This window comes from Staurois parvus, unplaced genomic scaffold (genome assembly GCF_062004578.1).
Source record: "Staurois parvus isolate SC_StPar_1 unplaced genomic scaffold, SC_StPar_1.0 ptg000196l, whole genome shotgun sequence".
Classification (NCBI taxonomy): Eukaryota; Metazoa; Chordata; class Amphibia; order Anura; family Ranidae; genus Staurois; species Staurois parvus.
Genome location: NW_028317992.1, coordinates 3,996,746 through 4,015,895, shown reverse-complemented (window position 1 = coordinate 4,015,895; position 19,150 = coordinate 3,996,746). Strand labels below are relative to the sequence as shown.

The 19,150-nt window shown below is 48.5% G+C and overlaps 1 protein-coding gene across 1 annotated transcript in view; it reads right to left on the bottom strand.

The window, feature by feature from the left end:
- The window catches only part of LOC149461635 (P2Y purinoceptor 2-like), a 100,914-nt gene extending 85,892 nt beyond the window's left edge, over positions 1-15,022 (bottom strand). The window contains exon 1 of the mRNA XM_089678015.1: positions 14,817-15,022. The gene's annotated coding sequence lies outside the window, so the exon portion shown is untranslated. The remainder of the gene's footprint in view (positions 1-14,816) is intronic.
- Positions 15,023-19,150: the final 4,128 nt, after the last annotated feature.

Genomic DNA, 19,150 nt, shown 5'->3' with positions numbered 1-19,150 from the left:
CTCATTAACATGCTTTACCAATTCCGGAGTGACAACTCTGGCGTTCTGTTATTTCTACTAAGTATTTATTAACTACACAACAGTCTTCCTTGATAATCTGACAAGTAAATAGGCAGTAAGAAAGAAAAAAAATGCTCCAGATTGTATCTCTGAATATACACTGGCAAATTTCACTAAATTAAGAGGATGAAAAGTCAAGAATTTTCTCCTAATGACCATTTAGAGTTCTTCTTTCATTTTCCCCGTGGATTTAATTTTCCCCATGAAACCTAATTGGTTAGCTCTGCGTTTCTGTCTTTTTTGTGAAAAGTAATATTTGTAGCAATTTTTACTGGCTTGCTTTATGTGTTCTTCAGATAAAGCCAAGGTGGATTTGATTTAAATAAAGTTGATTTAAATCATGATTTTCATCACTAGTGAAAAGGCTTGATTTAAATCATGATTTTTAAAGAGCACCTGTCATCTCTGTCTGGCAGTGGCTCCTCCTCTGACCCACTGTTGACTCACCGACAGTTCCATTCACTTTAATGGGACGGCTGGTGATGCGGCAGTGACACAACAAGGTGAGGGACGTGGCGGCAGCAGGTGAGTGGATGCCCGATAACAGGAACTGCCATGATGGATCTAAAGTGACAGGTGCTCTTTAAATGTAAGGAATCCGACTCATTCTTGCTGGTAGTTAGAATCTTTAATTTTTGCAAACCAAATGAAGGTTTCCTTTTTAGAATAATAAGCTGTCTGGTTAGTAAAACAGCGATATCGGACCCGATTTTAGATTTATCACATATAGCTGGAGAACGACTCAAATTCTTTTATTTCATGTTTTTTTCTCATGGTGACTGTGAAAGTGTGTGATTGCATCAATGCAGAGTGCATGATATCTCACCTTACAGAGCTTGGATTCATTGAATGAGTTTACCAAAAATGTAAATATTGCAGAATATACAGCCGCACGCTACATAACTAAGCTCCATTTCATGCTGAATAAACTAAATTATTAATGTACAGCGCTGAGCGAACTATTGGCGCTTTATAAATACTGTATAATAATAATAATAATAATAATGTGTCTTAAATAGAAAACTATCGTTAGATAGATTTTTTTACTCCAAAAGCATTTTATTAAAATAAATTTGATAAAAATCAAAAAAATCCAATTTAAAGTTAAAAAATCTAATTTAAATTTTAAAAAAATCAGATTTTTAATTTTTTTTTGTTTTTTTTAATCACTGAATTTTATCCACCCTGGATACAGCTCAGTAGGTGCAGCCTCTGGTCTTTATTCTGTATTATCTGTCAGCTGCCCTGAAAAAAACAATTACAGGACAAACAGACAATTACTATTAGTGGCTACAGAGCTATTTTGGTGAGATGGGAGAAGTAGTAAAGCAATTCTTTGTAGGTTTATTCTCCGTATACATGTTGAGAATATCGGACGAATAATCATCCATTTGTTTTTTGGTTTTTTTTCTTGCATGCTACTCTCATATCCATATCGATCATGAAGAGGTTACTAAAGTTACGAACATTTTTATACAGCAGAATACAAATTTGCAAAGGATGTAATGTATTTGAATTGTATTTTCGGACGAACACTGCTGATCAAACGAAAATCGTGCAATCTGGTATCACACGACAACAATGTTGTGCTTGTCGCTTCGAGTAATTTCGATTTCGGGCGATTGCTGTGTACTGACAATCAGATTGATGTACGATTGATTTGAAAGCAGCATTTTTCGGACGATTTTCTGATTTTACTGCGATTTCCCCATTCTAATACCGCTTGCGAAACACATTCACACATTATCCAATCAGAGAGAAAATTCATGGGCAGCACAGTGGCTTAGTGGTTAGCACGTCTGCCTTGCAGTAAATGGATCATGGGTTTGATTCCCGACCATGGCACCTCCTGCATGGAGTTTGCATGTTCTCCCTGTGCTTGCGTGGTTTTTTTCTCCGGGTGCTCCGGTTTCCTCCCACACTCCAAAGACATGCTGGTAGGTTAATTGGATCCTGTCTAAATTGGCCCTAGTATGTGTATGTATGAATGTAAGTTAGGGACCTTAGATTGTACACCCCTTGAGGGTTAGGGACTGATGTGAATGTTCAATACATATGTGTAAAGCGCTGAGCAAATTGACGGCGCTATATAAGTACCTGAAATAAATAAAATGAAGGTCTCCTTGCAAACTGCCATTCTTGTCTACTGCTTTGCTTGTCTATGATATCTGCCTGGATTCTCACAGTGATAACAGGCTTATCTGGGAACGATGGCTTATGTGACATTGTCCTTTTGTCCCCTATATCATAAAGAAGTAAAAAAAAACAAAACACATAAACACAAAGCTGTAGATTAGACTTTAGATAGACGGGAAATTACAATCTTAAAAACTAGATACAATTTTTTTTGTTGTTTAACATATATGTAAAGCTTTTTTATTTATTTTTTTATTTAGATTTGGATACAGTAGGTAATTCCTGTATTTTTATTTTTTCTTGCTGTGTGTGTCCTCAGGAAATTTACTTACACTTCCTGTCTCAGAGACTCAACAGGAAGGAAGAGGAGAGAACTTTAAGGGCAAGTTCACACTACATGCGTTTCAGTGTGCTTTTTGTCTGCATCCAAAACCCACAGAAAGTAGGTTATATGGTTGTCAATGTCATAGTCAGTGCGTTCCGGATGCAGAAAAAAAAAAGTAGAACAGGCTCCATTTTTCCTGCACAGAACTATACTGGAACGTGGTAAGATGCATCAAAAATGCCGTGGAACACACTTAAATGCACAAAAAATGCACATCCCTATTCTTACTGAAGAAAAAGAGAGGGGAACAAATGAACTAGAATCAATCTTGTCTCCAAATATCACCTAAACCGTACTCTCTGCTCCTCGCACGACCTCCTGCTCTCTAGCTCCCTTGTCTCCTCCTCCCATGCTCGTCTCCAGGACTTCCCCTGAGCCTCCCCCATCCTCTGGAACTCTCTACCCCAATTTATCAGACTATTGCCTACTCTGCTCACTTTTAGGCGATCTCTGAAAACCTATCTCTTCAGGGAAGCCTATCCTGCCCTCAGCTAATAATGGAATCTTCTACTCTTCCTACCAGTCCATCCCCCACAGTTACTACCTTTTGTACCACTAGCCCCTCCCTCCTAGATTGTAAGCTCCAAGGATCAGGGTCCTCCTATCCCTCTTGTATTGAACTGTATTGTTGCTGTATTGTCTCCTGTTATATTGTAAAGCGCTGAGCAAACTGTTGGCGCCATATAAATCCTGTATAATAGTAATAATAATCAATAAGGCACCGGAACACGTCAAAAACACATAAAAAATACACCAGTTTGCGCCAAAACCGGGCATGTGCAAATGCATCTGGACTGTTTCTATAGTGTGAACCGGGCCTAAAACAAGAGGGCTTCCCCTCTTAGGCTAGGTTCACACCTATGCAGTTTGCTTTCAATCCGTTTCTGCAGTGCATTTTGCAGTGCGCTTTGCTGCGTTTTGCGTTTGTTTTTCCAGCTTGTTGCTGGGCAGAGTAAAACACAAAATGCATCAAAACGCTTCATAACGCATACAAAACACACTACATGCTCTTCTGCAGCATCTCCATTGAGTCTATTGAACCAAAAATGCAACATTTTGCGTTTAAAAAAGTCCCTGACCTTTTCCAAAAAACGCACCGGCTGAAAACGCGGAGATGTGAACCTGTCTCATAGGAAATCATGTTAAATGGACTGCTGTGTGTTTCTGCAAAATGCGCAACACAACAGAAAACACATAGGTGTGACCCTAGACCAGGGGCGGACTGACAACTCATGGGGCCCCCGGGCAATAGGGGATCATGGGGACCCGGTGTCCTTGCCCAAACTCAAAAAAGCCTATGAAAAAGGTACCAGGGGCATCTCATGGGGCCCCTTACTGACCCAGGGCCCTCGGGCAGTGCCCGAGTTTCCAAATGGTCAGTCCGCCCCTGCCCTAGACATACCCCAGGTTCCCACCTAAGCGTTTTGCAGAAACGCAGTACAGTCCATTTAACATGATTTCCTATGGTACAGGTTCACATCTCTGCATTTTCACCCGATGCGTTATTTGCAAAGGATCAGGGACTTTTTTGAATGCAAAACGTTGCGTTTTTGGTTTTATAGACTTCAATGGGAATGCTGCAGAAAAGCATGTATTGCGTTTTTGATTAATTTTTAATTTATTTTTGTTGCATTTTCTACGTGTTTTTTATGCGTTTTGTGTATTAAAATCTGCCTAGCAACAAGAAAAAAAACTGAAAAAGAAAAAACACAAAACGCATCAAAAACGCAAGTGCAAAAATGCAAGACGCAATGCAAAATGCCATGCAGAAACGCCTCAAACACAACCTGTATTGGTATGAACCTAGACAGGTTTCACCAGAACAGGTTTTCCCTATTAGAAGATTTCTCCTATCTTGCTGTTTCAGTGACCAATGAATCATTTTCCATTTCTTATTACATTCAGCCCGGGTTCACACTTGTGAGGTGCGGCATACTGCATGTGATTCACACAGGAACCGCACCACATTCCTGTGCAAATCACATGCACATTCTGTGCGATGCGATTTGAGCCAAAGATTTTGTATAGATCAAATCGCACCTCATCCGATCCAAAAAGGTTCTAGACCCTTTTTTTTTGGTCCGCACTAGAATCGGATCGCATGGGTATTCACACCTCTGCAATCCAATTCTGCACATCGCACCACGTTTTGCAGACCGATTTCAGGGTGTTGTTAACTTAACATACACACCCGCAGCGGCTCGCATGAATGGGGTGTGATTCTGATGATTCGCACAGAAACCGATGCAAATTCACTCCACATCAGTGTGAACCCAGGCTCAGTTTTGGCAACAATAGTCACCAGGACAGAGAGGCGAATCTCCCCAGCGGGTACACAGACAGGAAAGAAAACCTGACAGTAGCTCTAACCCCTTGTCACACCATCCAAAACTAAAATTTTGTAATGTATCAGAAAGTCTTTAATGTTGTTTTTGAATCCCGATGTATTGTGTATATTTTGAAGCTTTATTGAACATGGGGGAGTCCTTTTGGCTTATTAAAGTTGAACTCCGGATTAAGCAAACATTTACTAAATACAAAAGTCATGTGCGTTCTTCTTTAAATCTTTGGTGTGCTTTACGTATTTCTCCCAGATCTGTGCAGTAATCCAGTGTGAGACTTTACCTCTGTGCAGCAACTTCCTGTAATACAGACCGCTCACTGCTGCTCTCTCTCCTTGTGCAGGGTGACTGGTCTTGTTTTCGCCCCTCCTGTAGTTTTCTGCAGGCAGCCTGTAGTGGGTGGGGCCTACTGGACCCCTCCCATAGCCTTTCCTCCTGCACAGGTTATGCACAGCACAGTGATGATGTCATCACTACATTTACAAAACAGTAACTGGGATATGAAAAGGCAAATGGGGCTCAAAAAGTGGATCCTTTTTGGGTATTATTATTATTATACAGGATTTATATAGCGCCAACAGTTTGCTCAGCGCTTTACATTATAGTGGGATACAATACAGCAACAATACAGTTAAATACAAGAGGAAAAGGAGGGCCCTGATCCTTGGAGCTTACAATCTAGGAGGGAGGGGCTGGTGGTACAAAAGGCAGTAACTGTGGGGGATGGACTGGTTGGAAGAGTAGAAGATTCCAGTATTAGCTGAGGGCAGGATAGGCTTCTCTGAAGAGATGGGTTTTCAGAGATTGCCTAAAAGTGAGCAGAGTAGGCAATAGTCTGATAGATTGGGGTAGAGAGTTCCAGAGGATGGGAAGACAATACAGCAACAATACAGTTCAGTACAAGAGGGATAGGAGGGCCTGATCCTTGGAGCTTACAATCTAATAGGAAGGGGCTGGTGGTACAAAAGGTAGTAACTGTGGGGGATGGACTGGTAGGAGGAATAGAAGATTCCATTATTAGCTGAGGGCAGGATAGGCTTCCCTGAAGAGATAGGTTTTCAGAGATCGCCTAAAAGAGAGCAGAGTAGGCGATAGTCTGATAAATTGGGGTAGAGAGTTCCAGATGATGGGGGAAGCTCTGGAGAAGTCCCGGAGATGAGCATGGGAGGAGGAGACAAGGGAGCTAGAGAGCAGGAGGTTGTGCGAGGAGTGGAGAGTACGGTTTGGGTGATATTTGGAGACAAGTTTGATGCGTTCTAGTTCATTTGTTCCCCTCTTTTTTTCTTCAGTTAAAATAGGGATGTGCATTTTTTGTGCATTTAAGTGTGTTCCGCGGCATTTTTGATGCATCTTACCACAAGATGGTAAGATGCATCTTGGGGAAGAGAGTTCCAGAAGATGGGAAGACAATATAGCAACAAAACAGTTCAATACAAGAGGGTTAGGAGAGCCTGATCCTGGGAGCTTACAATCTATTAGGAAGGGGCTGGTGGTACAAAAGGTAGTAACTGTGGGGGATGGACTGGTTGGAGGAGTAGAAGATTCCATTATTAGCTGAGGGCAGGATAGGCTTCCCTGAAGAGAGAGGTTTTCAGAGATCGCCTAAAAGTGAGCAGAGTAGGCGATAATCTGATAAATTGGGGTAGAGAGTTCCAGAGGATGGGAAGACAATACAGCAACAATACAGTTCAATACAAGAGGGATAGGAGGCCCTGTTCCTTGGAGCTTACAATCTAGGAGGTATTGATGAATGTATTTAAATGAAAGTTTTTGTGCCTGGAGTCTCACTTTAACCCCTAGACGCTGATCGCACGCAAATAGGCATCTGGGCCTTGATGCCGAGCGGCCGCATATTTGCGTGCCATTAGAAAACACACATGTGGTGATCATGCGACCGCCGTGACGGCGAATCACGGCGGTCACATGACCTTAAAACCCCGCCCGCCTCCCGGCTTCTGAAACTCTTAGGTTTGGGAGGCGCCGGCGGAAAGGGGTTAATCACACCATCCCTTCTTTCTTTTTAATAATTCTGAACAGTGATTGTGATTTATTATTGTAATCCCAACCTATCAGTCTGCTCAGACTTGTGGGTAATTTAAGTTTTTAGTTTTAATTATTATTATTATTTTTAATTTTTTTGTTTTTTTTCAGCAGTTGTTCAGCACAGTCAGGCTCGTTAATAAAGAATGAGTCTACACATCTCCACGTCACAAAACAAACTGTTATCTCGCTGCTATCAAAACATGGAACCGCAATAAAAAAATGAAACTCAGCGGCTTTCAGTTCCTTTCCTTGCCAGCATGTCTCTGGCCGGCATCACAATTGGGAACAGTCTTTCCACAAAAGACAGAGGATCGGTCCTATGGGACTATTGTCTTGCCATTGAGAATGCCAGTCTGTCCCAGAGTGGTCTACAATACAGATGTCCTTTTTGGGCAGCAGCCAAGCTGGCACAGATGGTCACAGCAATCTAAGGCATGTAGTTCCACATCATCTACCCATCAAGTCTGATCAGATGGCCAATGTTGCAAGAGCAGGCCATGCACCTTGCAATTTGATTGAACAATCATCTTGCAATCTGATTGCACAAAGTCATATCTACCAACAGTACTACTTAATTTGATACAAATGAGTAGATTATTTAGGTTGGACTCAGGGGCGGACTGACAACTCATGGGGCCCCCGGGCAATAGGGGATCATGGGGCCCCTGTGTCCTTGCCCAAACTCAAAAAAGCCTACAAAAAAGGTACCAGGGGCATCTCATGGGGCCCCCTACTGACCCCGGGCCCTCGGGCAGTGCCCGAGTTTTCAAATGGTCAGTCCACCCCTGGTTGGACTTCTACTATTTAGTTAGGATAGGTCTAAAATAAATTGAATAGATATTGCACATTTAGATTGCAAGGTGTATAGAAACAATTGAGTACTGTCCGTGATACTTTTTCTATTTGCACTAACATACAATTTTGAGGACAAGCTTTTGGGGTATGTCCCCTTCTTCAAAGTCCAAGCAGTACTTTGAAGAAGGGGACATACCCCGAAAGCTTGTCCTCAAAATTGTATGTTAGTGCAAATAAAAAAAGTATCACGGACAGTACTCAATTGTTTCTGTCGCAAATGCACCAATACGGCTACAATCACCTCAAGCAAGGTGTATGGAGAAATTTAAACTAGCCACATAGGCGGCAATTTTTAGTCAATTTTAGCTGTGTCCAAACCACCAGGAATCGCAAAAAGCAATTGCCGGTAACCTTCCACCTGCATTTTGGTTCAACCACTAGAATTCCTTCAGTTGTCAAAAAAGTCAAAACTGGGTAATAAATAAACAGCTTCAATTCAGTTTATGAAACGAATGAATGAAAACTGGAGAAAAAAACTTCAGTAGATTCACCTAAACCAGTGGTGGGCAACCTTTTTTTTCAACTGAGCCAAATCTCGCCAAAACCACGATTGAAATTTATTTTGAGAGCCACATTTTTAAAACTGAAAATACATAGGATGGTACACTGTTTTTAGTTTCAATAAGTTTTTATAGTAATTCATCCCCCATAGTAATTCATCCCCCATATAGTAATTCATCCCCCATATAGTAATTCATCCCCCATATAGTAATTCATCCCCCATAGTAATTCATCCCCCATAGTAATTCATCCCCCATATAGTAATTCATCCCCCATAGTAATTCACCCCCCATAGTAATTCATCCCCCATATAGTAATTCATCCCCCATATAGTAATTCATCCCCCATATAGTAATTCATCCCCCATAGTAATTCATCCCCCATATAGTAATTCATCCCCCATATAGTAATTCATCCCCCATAGTAATTCATCCCCCATATAGTAATTCATCCCCCATATAGTAATTCATCCCCCATAGTAATTCATCCCCCATATAGTAATTCATCCCCCATAGTAATTCATCCCCCATATAGTAATTCATCCCCCATATAGTAATTCATCCCCCATAGTAATTCATCCCCCATATAGTAATTAATTCCCCATATTAATTCATCCCCCCTATAGTAATTCATCCCCCATATAGTAATTCATCCCCCATATAGTAATTCATCCCCCATAGTAATTCATCCCCCATATAGTAATTCATCCCCCATAGTAATTCATCCCCCATAGTAATTCATCCCCCATATAGTAATTCATCCCCCATATTAATTCATCCCTCATATAGTAGTAGTAAGTAAGTAGCAAGTAGTAAGCCAAGTCCCCCCTGTGTCAATTCACTTACCTTTGCTCCGCGCGTTCCTCTCGCCGTGTTCCCGCGCCGTTCCGGTCTTCAGGGAGGACTGTGAGAGGAGCCTAGCTCCTCTCACGTTCGTCACGCTGCCCCGCCTACACACATCCTGACAGCCAATCACTGGCTATCAGGATGTGAGTGGCAGCGAGACTGGCCAATCATTGCATTTGAGCGCGCTGCCCTGGCTGTTTTTTTTTTGGATCACGCTGCAGAGTCCCTGCCGCCCGAGAGGAGGGAGGGGAGCGGGCGCCCGGCACACAAGAGCCTGGCTGCAACTAGTGCGGGCCAAGCCCGGTGCCTGGCTGCAACTAGTGCGAGCCGGACCCGGTGCCTGGCTGCAACTAGTGCGAGCCGGACCCGGTGCCTGGCTGCAACTAGTGCGAGCCGGACCCGGTGCCTGGCTGCAACTACTGCAGGCCAAGCCCGGTGCCTGGCTGCAACTAGTGCAGGCCAAGCCCGGTGCCTGGCTGCAACTAGTGCGAGCCGGACCCGGTGCCTGGCTGCAACTAGTGCGAGCCGGACCCGGTGCCTGGCTGCAACTAGTGCGAGCCGGACCCGGTGCCTGGCTGCAACTAGTGCGAGCCGGACCCGGTGCCTGGCTGCAACTAGTGCAGGCCAAGCCCGGTGCCTGGCTGCAACTAGTGCAGGCCAAGCCCGGTGCCTGGCTGCAACTAGTGCGGGCCAAGCCCGGTGCCTGGCTGCATCTAGTGCGAGCCGGACCCGGTGCCTGGCTGCAACTAGTGCGAGCCGGACCCGGTGCCTGGCTGCAACTAGTGGGTAATAAATAAACAGCTTCAATTCAGTTTATGAAAAGAATGAATGAAAACTGGAGAAAAAAACTTACAGGCCAAGCCCGGTGCCTGGCTGCAACTAGTGCAGGCCAAGCCCGGTGCCTGGCTGCAACTAGTGCGAGCCGGACCCGGTGCCTGGCTGCATCTAGTGCGAGCCGGACCCGGTGCCTGGCTGCAACTAGTGCGAGCCGGACCCGGTGCCTGGCTGCAACTAGTGCAGGCCAAGCCCGGTGCCTGGCTGCAACTAGTGCGGGCCGGACCCGGTGCCTGGCTGCATCTAGTGCGAGCCGGACCCGGTGCCTGGCTGCAACTAGTGCGAGCCGGACCCGGTGCCTGGCTGCAACTAGTGCAGGCCAAGCCCGGTGCCTGGCTGCAACTAGTGCAGGCCAAGCCCGGTGCCTGGCTGCAACTAGTGCAGGCCAAGCCCGGTGCCTGGCTGCAACTAGTGCGAGCCGGACCCGGTGCCTGGCTGCATCTAGTGCGAGCCGGACCCGGTGCCTGGCTGCAACTAGTGCGAGCCGGACCCGGTGCCTGGCTGCAACTAGTGCGAGCCGGACCCGGTGCCTGGCTGCAACTAGTGCGAGCCGGACCCGGTGCCTGGCTGCAACTAGTGCGAGCCGGACCCGGTGCCTGGCTGCAACTAGTGCGAGCCGGACCCGGTGCCTGGCTGCAACTAGTGCGAGCCGGACCCGGTGCCTGGCTGCAACTAGTGCGAGCCGGACCCGGTGCCTGGCTGCAACTAGTGCAGGCCAAGCCCGGTGCCTGGCTGCAACTAGTGCGGGCCAAGCCCGGTGCCTGGCTGCATCTAGTGCGAGCCGGACCCGGTGCCTGGCTGCAACTAGTGCGAGCCGGACCCGGTGCCTGGCTGCAACTAGTGGGTAATAAATAAACAGCTTCAATTCAGTTTATGAAAAGAATGAATGAAAACTGGAGAAAAAAACTTACAGGCCAAGCCCGGTGCCTGGCTGCAACTAGTGCAGGCCAAGCCCGGTGCCTGGCTGCAACTAGTGCGAGCCGGACCCGGTGCCTGGCTGCATCTAGTGCGAGCCGGACCCGGTGCCTGGCTGCAACTAGTGCGAGCCGGACCCGGTGCCTGGCTGCAACTAGTGCAGGCCAAGCCCGGTGCCTGGCTGCAACTAGTGCGGGCCGGACCCGGTGCCTGGCTGCATCTAGTGCGAGCCGGACCCGGTGCCTGGCTGCAACTAGTGCGAGCCGGACCCGGTGCCTGGCTGCAACTAGTGCAGGCCAAGCCCGGTGCCTGGCTGCAACTAGTGCAGGCCAAGCCCGGTGCCTGGCTGCAACTAGTGCAGGCCAAGCCCGGTGCCTGGCTGCAACTAGTGCGAGCCGGACCCGGTGCCTGGCTGCATCTAGTGCGAGCCGGACCCGGTGCCTGGCTGCAACTAGTGCGAGCCGGACCCGGTGCCTGGCTGCAACTAGTGCGAGCCGGACCCGGTGCCTGGCTGCAACTAGTGCGAGCCGGACCCGGTGCCTGGCTGCAACTAGTGCGAGCCGGACCCGGTGCCTGGCTGCAACTAGTGCGAGCCGGACCCGGTGCCTGGCTGCAACTAGTGCGAGCCGGACCCGGTGCCTGGCTGCAACTAGTGCGAGCCGGACCCGGTGCCTGGCTGCAACTAGTGCGAGCCGGACCCGGTGCCTGGCTGCAACTAGTGCAGGCCAAGCCCGGTGCCTGGCTGCAACTAGTGCGAGCCGGACCCGGTGCCTGGCTGCATCTAGTGCGAGCCGGACCCGGTGCCTGGCTGCAACTAGTGCGAGCCGGACCCGGTGCCTGGCTGCAACTAGTGCGAGCCGGACCCGGTGCCTGGCTGCAACTAGTGCGAGCCGGACCCGGTGCCTGGCTGCATCTAGTGCGAGCCGGACCCGGTGCCTGGCTGCAACTAGTGCGAGCCGGACCCGGTGCCTGGCTGCAACTAGTGCGAGCCAGACCCGGTGCCTGGCTGCAACTAGTGCGAGCCGGACCCGGTGCCTGGCTGCAACTAGTGCGAGCCGGACCCGGTGCCTGGCTGCAACTAGTGCGAGCCGGACCCGGTGCCTGGCTGCAACTAGTGCGAGCCGGACCCGGTGCCTGGCTGCAACTAGTGCGGGCCAAGCCAGGTGCCTGGCTGCAACTAGTGCGGGCCAAGCCCGGTGCCTGGCTGCAACTAGTGCGAGCCGGACCCGGTGCCTGGCTGCAACTAGTGCGAGCCGGACCAGGTGCCTGGCTGCAACTAAAAGCATTAAAGCGTGTAAAGAGCCGCATGTGGCTCGCGAGCCGCGGCTTGCCGACCACTGACCTAAACCAATCAGATTTTTTTGATCCCGTCAACTTGAGGTCGATCAAAACCACCATTTATTGCCTTTGACTGCTTTGCGATTTCAACAAAAAATGGAATCAAACATTTTATCGCTCAGTCCAATATGTACTTATAGCTCCTCACTGGCTAGACTGCCTTCCTGTGTTAAACCAGCAATATTCATTTATTTTAAGTACTTATATAGCGCCATCAATCTACGCATTGCTTTACATGTATATTGTACATTCACATCAGTCCCTAACCCTCAAGGGGTGTACAATCTAAGGTCCCTAACTCCCATTCATACATACACATACTAGGGACAATTTAGACAGGAGCCAATTCACCTACCAGCATGTCTTTGGAGTGTGGAAGGAAACCGGAGTAGCCGGAGGAAACCCACACAGCTCATTGGTCTGCTGCTGCTCCTTATTATTATTGGTAATTATATAGCACCGTCAATTTACGTAGCGCTTCACATATATACATTGTACATTCACATCAGTCCCTAACCCCCAAGGGGTGTACAATCTAAGGTCCCTAACTCCCATTCATACATACACATACTAGGGCCAATTTGGACAGGAGACAATTAACCTACCAGCATGTCTTTGTAGTGTGGGAGGAAACCAGAGTAGCCGGAGAAAACCCACACAGCTCATTGGTCTGCTGCTGCTCCTTATTATTATTGGTAATTATATAGCACCGTCAACTTACGTAGCGCTTCACATATATACATTGTACATTCACATCAGTCCCTAACCCTCAAGGAACGTACATTCTGAAGTCCATAATGCTCCATGTACACGGGACACTTCTGAACGATGGAAACTGACTGCTGGAAAACGTAGGTTAAAAAACGTCTATTTAGCTGCATAACGTGTTTATGAGCGTTTGCGTTTAAAAGCATTTTTTTAAAGATAACCTCAGGAGACCTTCCAAAATGCCCAGAATGCACTGAAAAACAGTAAAAAAATTAACTATTTCAGACATTTTAAGAGAAATAAAGAGAGCAGAAGCAGAGAGAGCAGTATGTGTTGAGATTAGCTGTCTTTTTCGTGGTGTTTGGATGTGTTCTGGCTCATTTCTGTGCAGAAATTATTGCAGCAGTGTCTAACATATTTTCTTTCATGCAAAACCTCAAAGTATGGTGTACCGGGTCCATTTGAGTACCGGGAAAACGCTTTGCATGCATTTTTCATAATGCAAAAAGGCTCTGGACAGCATCTGGAAATGGAAGAGTTAAAAACATTTTCCAAACACAAACGCTTATAAACGCGGTTAGCCTCGTTTACACGCGTCTACAAGCGTTTGGCATTTGAAACGCTGATAAAATCGACTCCTGAATGCAAATTTGGTTCGTTCAAAAAAACGACTGAAAACTCAACTGCCTATAAACGACGATGTGTACATGGACACATAGCAAACATTAGGGAGAGATCAGGGGCTGCTGAAAACAATTGCAGAAAAGCTCCTAAACGTGAGTTTATCAGCTGCAGTGTACATGGAGCCTTACTCACATCGATACAGGGGTGGACTGACCATTTGGGCAGTGCCCGAGAGCCAGGGGTCAGTAGGGGGCCCCATGAAATGTCCCTGGTACCTTTTTTATAGGCTTTTTTTGGGTGTGCTTTGAGTGTGGGCAAGGACACAGGGGTCCCATGATCCCCTATTGCCTGGGGGCCCCATGAGTTGTCAGTCCACCCCTGAATCCATACATACGCAAACTAGGGCCAATTTAGACAGGAGCCAATTAACCTACCAGCATGTCTCTGGAGCATAGGAGGAAACCAGAGTACCCAGAGGAAACCCACACAGGCACAGAGAGAACATGCAAACTCCAGGCAGGTGGTGCCATGGTTGGAATTCAAACCAACAACCCTAGTACTGCCAGGTGGAAGTGCTAACCATTTAGCCACTGTAATATCTGCCAAAGTTGATGTTTTCATCTTTAGAAATGTGGATTTCAACATCAGTAAACTTATTTTTTATGTAATTCTATTATCTGATTTCTAATAAAGAAGGTGCAATAAAAATCTGATTTCTACGTAAAACCCTAACCGTGCGGTGCGCCAGGGTGCACATTCACAAAATCAATTTTTCCTGGGTACATCACTTTGTCTACAGAAATATTCAGATAAATAAAGAGTGTTTATAAATATAAAGGTTGCCAACCAAGGTGGGTTCTGTAGGTTTGAAGGCAAACCAGCTTTAGCTTGGTACACTATCCTGCAATACTTGTAATCTCCCATGACAGCCAGATCTCAAACCTGAGTTTATGGCTTTAGCAGAATGAAAAGACATTTAGCTCGTTTTCTAGTTTGCAATACCCCAGATTTTGGAATGAGCAGACTTTTTTTCTACTTTTTCTTTGCTTACCTACCAACCATAATCAGATTGGCCTGGCATGCTGGGTTTTGTAGTTCAACAACAGCTAGTGGGCAGCGTGTTGTCATTTTGCACAAGGAAGTTGGCAAGGTTTGCGGTATATTTACTGTAACAACATCCACACCCTTGAACTGCCACAAAGTTTTAGTAGCAATGTGTCTAGTACTCACAGCAGAAGCTTGAACCAAGGTCTTGGGGTGTCTCCCAGCCTCCAGAAAGCTACATGTCCTCCCTTGAGCCGCGTGCCAGTCCCTGGATCCAAAGTCTAGAGGATCAGCATGGTTTTTTTAGCGCTTCTCCACCAGTCCAGGCTCGTTCCCCAGCTATCAGCCTGTGTGAATGAATACCTTGAGAGGCCAGCTACGAGAGGAGGGAGGAGAGGAGCTGGGAGTGACTGGCTCAGCCTCACACATCTCCAGGCAGTCAAACATACACAGATCTATGACATCACCAGGGAAATGTCACCATCTGACCCCAAGACTCGGGATTTTTAGGTCCATCGCAAGGTTTACACGCCAAAATATCACCGTCGTTCTATCAGGAGGAAACATGTTGCAAGTTTATTTTTTTATCTTGAATAAGAATGAAACTGTCTCACTTCTTTTTTTTTCAGTGTTTTGGTGAAACAGGTTCTTTTCGGAGTTCCCTATTTTCTTTTGAAATAAACTGTCATACTTCTTTCAGGTTCTTCTGGTGGGAAACTGGCTATACATTCGTTCCCAGGGCCTGAGAGATCAGCATTGCTAAATCGTAAAATCTAACACTAAACCTTCCATTGACTCTAATATGAATGTCTTCCAAAAACTAAGCTGATAGTATTTCTGCCTTCAGCGATCAACAGCAGTGCAACCCACAGATGGCTGATCAAAAACAAAAACGATCTACCGTATCTATGGTCATCTTAATGCTAACACTAACTCTTCCTAGAACCAGAACCTTCCCATTAAACCTACCTGCAGCCCTATGGCTAATATTCCCTATAGCACCAAACCTAACACTAACCTGCACTTTAACCCAAACACTAACTGTCCTTAATGTAAAAAGATTCTCGTGACTCTCCCTTTACCATAAACCTTGAACTTTGCCTCTCTATAACCAGAACCATCCCTGTAACCCTAACCCTTACACCAATCTACCCTTTAGTCCTATCCCTTAGACTAATCTGCCCTAACCTTTACACCAATCTACCCTTTAGTCCTATCCCTTAGACTAATCTGCCCTAACCCTTACACCAAGCTACCGGGCACCCAACTACCATCCCTGGACACCCAGCACCCAGCTACAAGGCTCCCAGCTACCACCCCTGGACACCCAGCACCCAGCTACCGGGCACCCAGCTACCACCTCTGGACATCCAACACCCGGACCACCCAGCGAATCGATACGTCGCCCAGCGAATCTCCCGGACCCGGACCACCCAGCGAATCTCCAGTCACCGAGCCGCCAGCATCACCAGACGCCGTGCCTACCAACGCCCCCAGACATCGCACCTTACGTCCCCTCCACTCGCTGATCCACCGGACCCACTGAAGACCCCTCGGACGCCAGCACACTGCACCCACAGATTGCAGCCAGCCAGCTGCTGGACTTTACTTCCACTCTCCCCCTACAGAAGGACTCTAGTGGACTCCTCCACGGTGATACAGACTCTCCACATCACCTCGCCCTGACCCGTATCCCTTCACCTCCCCTGACCCAAACAGCACTGCACTCACCCCAGCATGCCACCTGTACTTCTCCTCCTCGTTTTCCTCTCTTCCATCCCAAAAATCGCCTCCCTCTACCCGCCCACCCCCCCAAAACAGCTCTACATTGCCCCTTCACTTCTGCCCTCTCCCCACTACGGCACTCACCACCTCCTCCTGGTACTCCACTCCCCGGTCGACCCACGTGCCACCACTACCAGACCCACACGCTCCTGCACCTCCCATTCCCATGCCACCCTCCTCACCCTTCTCCTATCCGCTGGGGACATCTCCCCGAACCCTGGCCCCTCACCACCTCTCCCCCCCTCCAAGAACCCCCCCTCCAGGGACCCCCCTGCTCCCGCCAGCCGCCGCAACCCCCTCAACCTTATACCTGTGCACCTCCTCCCCGCATCCATCCCCCCTCTCTCGGTTGCACTTCTGAACGCCCGTTCGGTTTGCAACAAACTAACTGCCATCCATGACCTCTTTATCTCCCGCTCCCTCAACCTCCTAGCCATCACCGAAACCTGGGTACAGGCCACCGACTCTACCTCCCCTGCGGCACTTTCCCATGGAGGTCTCATCTGGTCCCATTCACCAAGACTGGGCGGACACAAAGGTGGTGGTGTCGGCCTGCTCCTATCACCGCTGAGCACCTTCCTGGTCCTCCCTAACCCCCCCTCCCTAACCTTCTCCTCCTTCGAGGCTCACTGCATCCGGCTCTTCTCACCCACCCCCCTAAGGATCGCAGTGATCTACAGGCCCCCCGGATCCATAGCCCGCTTCCTGGATGACTTCGCCGCCTGGCTTCCCTTCTTCCTCTCCTCTGAGCTACCGACCATCATCCTCGGGGACTTCAACATCCCCATCAACGACAACACCCCAGCTACCTCCCAACTCCTCCACCTAACCACCTCCTTCGTGCTCACACAATACACTCAATCCTCCACCCACATCAATGGGAACACCCTGGACCTCGTCTTTTCCCACCTCTGTACCCTTAACCACTTCACTAACACCCCCTTCCCTCTCTCCGACCACCACCTCCTCACGTTCTCCATCTCCCCTTCCCCTAACTCCCCCCCCCCAGTGCGCCAAACCATCACCAGCCGCAACCTCCGCAACCTGCACCCGGCCCCCCTCCACTCGGCTGCCGACCGCTTACATGACAGCATCCTTCCACTGTCATGTCCTGACCTAGCCACCACCGCGTACAACGACTCACTATCAGCTACCCTAGACTCTCTGGCACCCCTAACCACACGCAACATCAAACCCAGACCGCTCCAACCATGGCAGAACGACCATACTAAATGCCTCAAACGTCGCAGTCGTGCGCTGGAGAGACTATGGCGCAAAACCAGGTCCCCTCATGCATTCTCCCTCTACAAATCTGCCTTCCTCACCTACACCTCTTCCCTCCACACCGCCAAGCAGGCCTACTTCGTTGACCTGATCAACACCCTCTCCACCTGCCCTCGCCGACTCTTCTCCACCTTCAACTCCCTGCTCTCTCCCCCCCCTCCTCCACTCAGTACCTCACTTACCGCCCACGAGATTGACACTCATCTCCACAACAAGATTGACGCAATCCGCAAGGACATAGTCAACCTGCAATCTACCTCCCCATCTAGCCTCCCCCCTTCCATCACCCCCTCATCTCTCCCCTCCTCTGACCTCGCAACGGCACTGCCCCCCACCACACCCAAGGCCCTGCCTACCGTAACCCCCCCATCACTGCACTCCTTCAGCCCTACTACCACTGAGGAAGTCACCAGAGTCTTCTCAGAAGCCCGCCTCACTACCTGCCCCCTGGACCCTATCCCCTCTCAACTCCTCCGGTCACCCCTCTCTTCCCTCATCCGCTCCCTTACCCACATCTTCAATCTCTCCCTCTCTACTGGCGTCTTCCCCTCCCCCCTAAAACATGCGCACATCACCCCCATACTCAAAAAGCCCTCCCTGGACCCCACTGACCTCAACAACCTCAGACCAATTTCCCTGCTGCCACTCACGTCCAAGCTCCTTGAGCGCTTGGTCTACGATTGCCTAAGTGCCCACCTAACTAACAACAACCTCCTTGACCCACTACAGTCCGGCTTCCGTCCCCTACACTCCACCGAAACTGCCCTCCTCAAAATCACCAACGATCTACTAACCGCCAAAGGCGACTACTCTGTCCTCCTTCTCCTAGACCTCTCCGCGGCCTTTGACACAGTCGACCACCCCCTCCTCCTTAATAAACTACTCTCCCTTGGCATCAGAGACACCGCTCTCTCCTGGTTCTCGTCCTATCTATCCCAACGCTCCTTCAGCGTTCCTACAACGGTGCCACCTCCTCTTCCCTCCCCCTCTCTGTTGGGGTCCCCCAGGGCTCTGTCCTTGGACCCCTTCTCTTCTCCATCTACACCTCCTCCCTTGGCAAACTCATACACTCCCACGGCTTCAACTACCACCTCTATGCTGATGATCCTCAAATCTACCTATCCACCCCTCACCTCACCCCCACATTCTCCGCCCGCATCACTCACCTCCTAAACGACATCTCTGACTGGATTTCGCTCCATTTCCTCAAGCTCAACCTCTCCAAAACCGAGCTTCTCGTCTTTCCCCCTTCCCGTGCCCCCCCCCCCCATCCTTTTCATCACTACCAACAACACCACCATCAATCCCGCCCAGCAAGCCAAGGTCCTTGGCGTCATTCTGGACTCAAACCTTTCCTTTCAACTTCATGTCAAATCACTTACAAATACATGCAGGCTCCACCTCCGGAACATCGCCAAGATACGCTCCTTCCTTACCCCAGACACCACTAA